Here is a 6931-nt window from a genome sequence, read left to right on the forward strand (position 1 = left end):
CCCCCATCTCACCCAGGAGAAAGGGAGCCTGGCCTGCCTTTGCGATAACAGTCTCACACATACCAAGCACCGAGCCAAGTACTTTACATCCATTATCTCTCATGCTTAAATCCATCCTATGAGGAATTAGCATCACTATCCCTATTTTACAGATGAGGCAGTTGAGACTCAGAGAGACAAAGCAACTTGCCCAAGGACACACAGCCAGTAAGTGGCAGAGCAGGGATTAGAGCCCAGGTCTCACTCTGAAGCTGATGGTTTACAGTACTGCCTTTCTGGGTTGGGGAAGAAGAGGGTAAGAGCTGAGAATAGCATAGCAACATTGGGAGGAATTCGATCCTTGTAAATCAATCTACAGAATGAGGGTTCCAGGCCCCAGTTGTAACCGCTGCCAAGCGAGGGTGAGCTGTCATTTCTTCACTGGGTGTCGCTTCTCATGACCTGCCACCACAGGTAGGAGCGAAACTGGAGTGTTGCAACTGCTTGATGTGAGCCACGTTGGCAGGATCTAAGTGTGCTGATTATTCTAGTTGTCCCTCTGGTCCTGTCCTACTGGACAGTCTCATAAGATTTCAGATGTGACAGTAGCACTTGGGGACAGGCTGTCATGAGGTGAAGTAAGTATAGTTTCTAAAAAACCAGCCATGCAAGTCTGGTCTAGGTTTGAATTCCAGCTCTGCCCACTTACAAGCTGTGTGACCACGATGACTGACTTGGCCTCTATAAGTGGAAATAATAGTAGTACTGTATGCCTCAGGGCAATCAACAAACAATCCCAAATCTCCATGACTGACCCCAACAAAGGTTTCTTTGTCTCACGACATCTGATGAGGGTCTGGTGGCCTCCCATTTCAGAGCTTCACCAGTGACTCAGCAGGAGAAAAGAGATGGAGAAGACACATCAACTCTGAACTGACCCCCAAAGGAGCAGATGTCACTTCCCCTCACAATTGTCCAGAACTGGTCATGTGGCCCAAATTGGCTGAGGGAGGCTGGGAAACGAGAGTGAACACATGGATATTTGGTGGGCACTAGCTGCTGTCAGCTACGAGCACACCCAGCTCCAAAAGGCACTTCAAAGATTTGGCGAGCATAGGACTAGGGCCTAGGAACATTGGAGTCCAGCTCCCTTTGGCACTGGAGAGCACCCTGTCCTCAGTGCTGTGGTCCCACTCCAGACTGCGGTCACTGTTTGCATTTGTACGCCCTCCTAGATTCACCATGAAAGCCCGCATGCCTTCTCATTTGGGGGCTTTTCTGGCCATTTCTTAAACTTTCACATCATCATATCACCAGCTCTTCACAAACCACCTTATGAGATAGGTTCCATTATTGTCCCCATTTTGCAGATAAGGAAACTGAGGCTCAGAGAGTGGAAGCAACTTGTCAAAGTCACACAATGGCAGAGCTGGGATGAGAGCCCAGGCCCATCTAGCTTCTAACCCCAGGCTTCTAGCCTGGTCCCCACATCGAGAGGCCTTGCCCTGGACTCTCTGAATACCTTCTGAGGACAAGACTCAGATTCATCTCGAACAAAGCCCTTCCCACCTGCACCTCACACATGTTCAGTATTTGCCTAATTGAATGTGGCCTTGATCTTGTTCCCTTGGGTCGTGGGTGAGAGCGAGCGATCTAGCTAGAGGTGGAGCCAGGACTGGAATGGGCTCCTGAGATTCTCACACTTTTTAGGCCCCATACAGCTGTCACCTCACCTGACCCACTCCCCTCTCACCTTCCTGGGCCACATCATTTTACAGTGGAGGAGGAAGAGGAGAGGTAAGCAGCCAGGCTCAGAAAGGTGAGAACCCCAGTAAAACTGACCCCCTTCCTTAGCTTTCCCCTACCTCATCCAATTTTCTCCACGTGGACAGTTGGCTTGTCTTGCCTCTGTCCACACAAAAGGTCTCTCGATGCCAGGAGCTGGGGAGCCACGGTCTCTGAACCTCTGCCACACTTTGCTCACCTGCCAGCAAGAAGTCAGGGAACTAAGAAGTGGCGACAATGCAGTTTAATCAAAGGTTGTCATGACGTTTTAGGAGCACACTTGAGTGACACCTAACCAATCGGGACATTGGGGAAACTTCTCGGGAGAAGAGACATAGATGCCTGTGCAGTAGAAGGCGTCAGCCAGACCAGAATGTGGGAGGGTGTTCCAAGAGGAGAAATGGCACTAGCAAAGGCCCGAGGAAGAGAACCTAGTGGGCACAGGATGCTGAGGGACGCGGTCTGATTGAAGAGTGATTAAAAACAGAACCCCTCCCAAACGTAATCATAACCCAACTCTGCATTTTGGACCAGTTTTTTGGAAGGGGAGGGATATGGGTGTAGGGTGTAGTTTTTAATTTCTACAACCCATATGTTTTATGATTTGATTTATGATTTTAAAAATCCAATAAAGATATTAAATCCAATAAAGACATTAAAGGCAGACATGCAGGAAAAAATAACAAAGGGAATGCACCCAAATAATAATAATGCTTATTTAAGACGGTAGGATTATTGGCGGTTTTTCCGTGTTTTCCCACATTTCCACACGGCACGCAGCGTTGTCATACTGCCTGCAGTCTGGCAGCCGCTGGCGGCTGTCTCCACGCCCCCACCACAGCGCCTCTTAACTCGCTTAGTTCTCAAACCTGTAACTAATGCTTACTTGCTTTTATTCTTTATTTCTCCCACCGCCTTTTCGGTATCTAATATCAAATTTTATAGCAATGTATCCTCCTTTCCCTTAACTCTATACTAGTTATTTTGCTTAACTCTAAACTTATCCACATGTTACTAGAAAGCAAGGAAACGTGTTACTTGTCCACTAAACCCCTTGCCTCTTTACAAATTACAGATAACCTAGAGTCCCCAGACTTCTTGTGGCCATATACGCGCATTCCGGCAGTCAGCTTGAGTTGCATTTCTTCTGGAAGGCAACAAATGGCACCAGGGTAGAGTCCAGGTTCTCAAGTTGAGGACGAATATGCTGCCAGTGCCTCAAGGACTTTTTGCATTTGGGGGCAATTTGAATGCACTAAATAAAATGCTTGGGAGGAAAGCATCATCTGGGTCCAGTTCCTTCTTGGGTGAGGTCTCCTCTCCCAGGTGACATGGCAGGCAGTGGCCTCGCGGAGGCAGTGTCGGCTCAGAGATGCAGGCAACGGGCCTGCAAGCTATCCCTGGGAAAGCCTCTCTAGGAAGCTCTGGGCCTGCCAAGCTACTGGATGCAGACTAGATCCTCCCAGTGCCTCACACAGGACGGGGGTTCTCTCTGGCAGCATCCCTCCCAGGAGTCTGAAGTGACCCCCCCGCTCCCAAGGTCAGTAAGGAGCCAACTGGTTGTGAGATGTAGATAGCGACATATGACATTTCTCAAGGCCTGCCCAATGGTGCTGGAAAACAGGCAGGCCAGGGCAAATGGTACTGCAAGTACATGAGCATAGTTCGATCACATTCCTAAAAGTTTCACCTGGCACATATGGGCACACACTAGCACAATACAGCCTGCGTTCTCATCCCTGTGGACTGAAAAGGGTCATTTCTGGGCAGCCTGACCTCACAGAGGCAGTGTCACCAAATTGCACCCCACTTTGCTCACAGGAAGGAGACACCTCGGGGAGGGAGAGAGAGGAGGAAGGCCATGCCGGGCGCCCGGCCACAAGTGAAGGTTTCCCCAGAGAATGGGGTTGATGGCAGTAATGACCAACATTCACACAACACCGTGGGTCAGTGTAGCTAGTTCAGACATTCCCAGTTCAGTGTCCCCAAACTCAAGCTCAAAAGGGTGAAGTGACTCGCTCAAGGTCACAGGTCCATACTCCAGAAGCCAGCTGATGATGTGTTGTCCTGGCTCCCCAGTAGAGGCTCAGCCTCTCTTGAGTCTCTCACTCAAGGTCATGCATTAATAAAGGAGTTAGAACTTGAACCTAGAACTCTCTGAACCCTTAAGCTTAAGGTCTTAACCACAAATCTCTGCTGTGTTTCTTACAAGTTGTATCCACCCAAAGCCCTGACCTAGTGGCCAGGACAGTGGCCAAAAATGAACAGCCTCGGCCTTGGCCTTGGGCTTAGCCTTGGCCCCTCTCTCCTAATTCCTCTGAGTAGGAGACCATGCTTTCTTCTCAGTAAGCCTCTCGTTTCCAACATCAAGGACTCTGAACAGGAGCAGATCCTCTCTTGACCTTCAGCTCCTTCAGCTTCTTGTGTTCACCCGAGAATTGCAAATGATCTCAGCTGGAATAATAATCATAGCAACTAACATGCTGAGTACATGCTCCGCGCCAGGTCCCGAGCCTAGCGGTCAGTGTGACTATTGCATGGATAGCTTAGGCATCCTTCAGAGATATGCAGTTATTCTCATTTTCCAGATGAAGCAAATGAAACTCAGAGAGATTAAGTCATTTTCCCAAGGAAACATAACTAAGCAGCAGACTCAGAAGATGAAGGTTCCAAAGACATACTCTTTAAAGGCGAATGGTAGTTTCCAAACCTCCGAGTATCACAATTATCTGAGAGAACTTTTAAAAATAAAGATTTGGGTCCCTAAGGATTCTGATTTTGCAGGCCTGAGGCAGACCTACATATTTTTTAACAAGCAATCCAGATGCTCTTGGTATCTGCCCTCTCCTGTGAGTATTCCTTGATGGTTGACAAAATGGATTTTAAATACCGGTAATAACGTCCAATCAAATCCTGTCTCCAAACCAGCCACCTTTAAACCCATCTCCAGAGCCACCAGCCCCTAAGAGCCAGCTCCATATCAAACCCGGCTGGATTTTCTCTGGCTTCTCCCCAGATCCCTCTCACAGGCCCTGGTGTTTTGTCAGCTCCATTCCTGAGCTGGAGCTAACCTGCTGCTCCACCCCTCGCCCTGGCATCCTCAGACCTGCTCAGCTGGTTTGCCAGGGAGGAGCTCGGTCTGTTTGGCCATCTTAGGGCTCTTCTCAATTCTGATTTATTAGGGGTTCAGATAGTGCCTGCAGGGGTTGGGGGTGGGGACCGCATGAAGAAAAGTTCTGAGCAGAGGGTCTGCTTTGAGCCCAGGGTTCTTTGCAGACCACAAGGGGGCTGGAAGGCGGCAGAACAGCCCCAGCACCTCACCAATCACAGCCTGGCTGCCCACCTGATGCTTTCTCTCTTAGTCAACTGAGCTTGCCCAGACAGGAACTTCTTTGTGTAATTAATGTCAGTCCTTCCTGTTATCCAGCCCATCTCCTAATGAGCCCTTTGCCTCCTGCTAAGGTGCTCAAAGGAAGGACTGACAGGATATGACAGAGGAAGTCAAGATATTGATAAGCCAGTAGTAGATATGGTTCGTTTGTTTTTTATCCTGTGGCCAAGCAGAAAGATAGATGCGGGAGGCTGGGCCGGTGCCTTCACCTCACCAGGCCTCAGTTTCTTTGTCTATAAAGTAAGTAAAAACCTACTGTGGCCATTTTGTAAGTGATCATAGATGTAAAGGCTGGCTTAATGATTGTAAAGATAGAGGCCAATGTCAGCTCGTTAAGATGATGATACATTTGTGTGTTCTAAGACTATTCCTGGTTCCTAAGGAATGCAAGTCCCTTACAGCTTAAAGTGGGACCTTAGTGAGCCAACAATCTGGGTACAGTGGGGTCTGGGGAAGGGTGGGGAGAGGAGGGCTGGGAAGGAGTAGGAGAGGGGGAACTTAGATGAAGGAGGAGAGGGGAGTAGCTGGGGAGTGTGTGAAGAGAAAATTCTTACCTTGAAAGCTGCGGGTATCTGGGCATTGATATTTGTTCGTTCATTCATTCATTCATTCGTTCATTCGACAACTATTTTTCCTTGCGAAACTTACATTCTAAGGTGGGGGAGACAGATAAAAGCAAATTGAAAAAAATAAGTCATTCTTCGGATGGTGATGAATGCTGGGGAAAATAAGTCAGGGAAAAGTGATGGGATCTGAAGCTTGTAAAATTTGGGCCTTCCCTCCACCTCAATACATATCGACCAAAATCAAATTTAGGTCCTGGGCCCATGAAGGAGCCCAGGAAGGGGCAGGGAGGTGTCAGAGGAATGGAGACATCCAGGAGGGGAGGAAAGAAGCCTGAGGCTACCTGGGGGGACCGGCAGGAGGAGGCAGGAGTGTTTGAGGAACAGGACAGAACCCAGTGTGGACTCAGTGGATGACTAAGTTGGAGAGCAGGAAAAACAGGGATAGAGCAGATCCGGGGGCCTTTCAAGCCCTTGTAAAGACTTTGGCTTCTATTCTAGGTGAGACGGGAAAAGCTCTGAGCAGAAAAATAACAAAGATCTGACTTCCATTTTTACAAAATCCCTCTGTCCCCTGGGTGGGGGGTGGGAGGTGGGAGGGTGCAAAGGTGGACGCCGCAGGTGGATGGTGAGAAGTGGTTGGATTCTGGAAACAACAGTATTTGAAGGTGGAGCCAACAGGATTTGCTGGTGGAAAAGGGCCTGCTAGGACTTTGGCCTGAGCCACTGGTAGGGTGGAGTCATTCATTACTGAAATGAGGAAGTGTATGTGAAGAACAGGGTGCAGGGGAAGATAAGGGCTTAAACTTGGGTTCTGTTAGGTTTGAGATGGCAACTCAATATGGAAGTGGAGATGTTAAGGGACAGACAGACCTATGAGGATGGAGTTCATGGGGTAGGTCAGGCGAGAGGTAGAAGGTGGACACCAGCAGTGTCCCAACAATATTGATGGTATTGACAGCCATATGATTTTGGAAGGCGATCGGGAAGCAAGTGTCATGGGAGAGAGGAGTCAGAAGGGAGCCCATGAGCTCCACTGAGGGGAGCTGGGGGAGGAGGAGGATCCAGTGAAGGAGACCGAGAAGGAACCAGGGAGAAGGGAGAAAGCAGAAGACCCAGCAGCGGGCTCTGAAGACTGTTCCAGGAGAAGGCAGCTGAGAACGCGCCGCTGGACTTAACAAGGAGCAAGTCGTGGCCGACCTCGGCAAGAGCG

This window comes from Pteropus alecto, unplaced genomic scaffold (assembly GCF_000325575.1).
Source record: "Pteropus alecto unplaced genomic scaffold, ASM32557v1 scaffold67, whole genome shotgun sequence".
Lineage (NCBI taxonomy): Eukaryota > Metazoa > Chordata > Mammalia > Chiroptera > Pteropodidae > Pteropus > Pteropus alecto.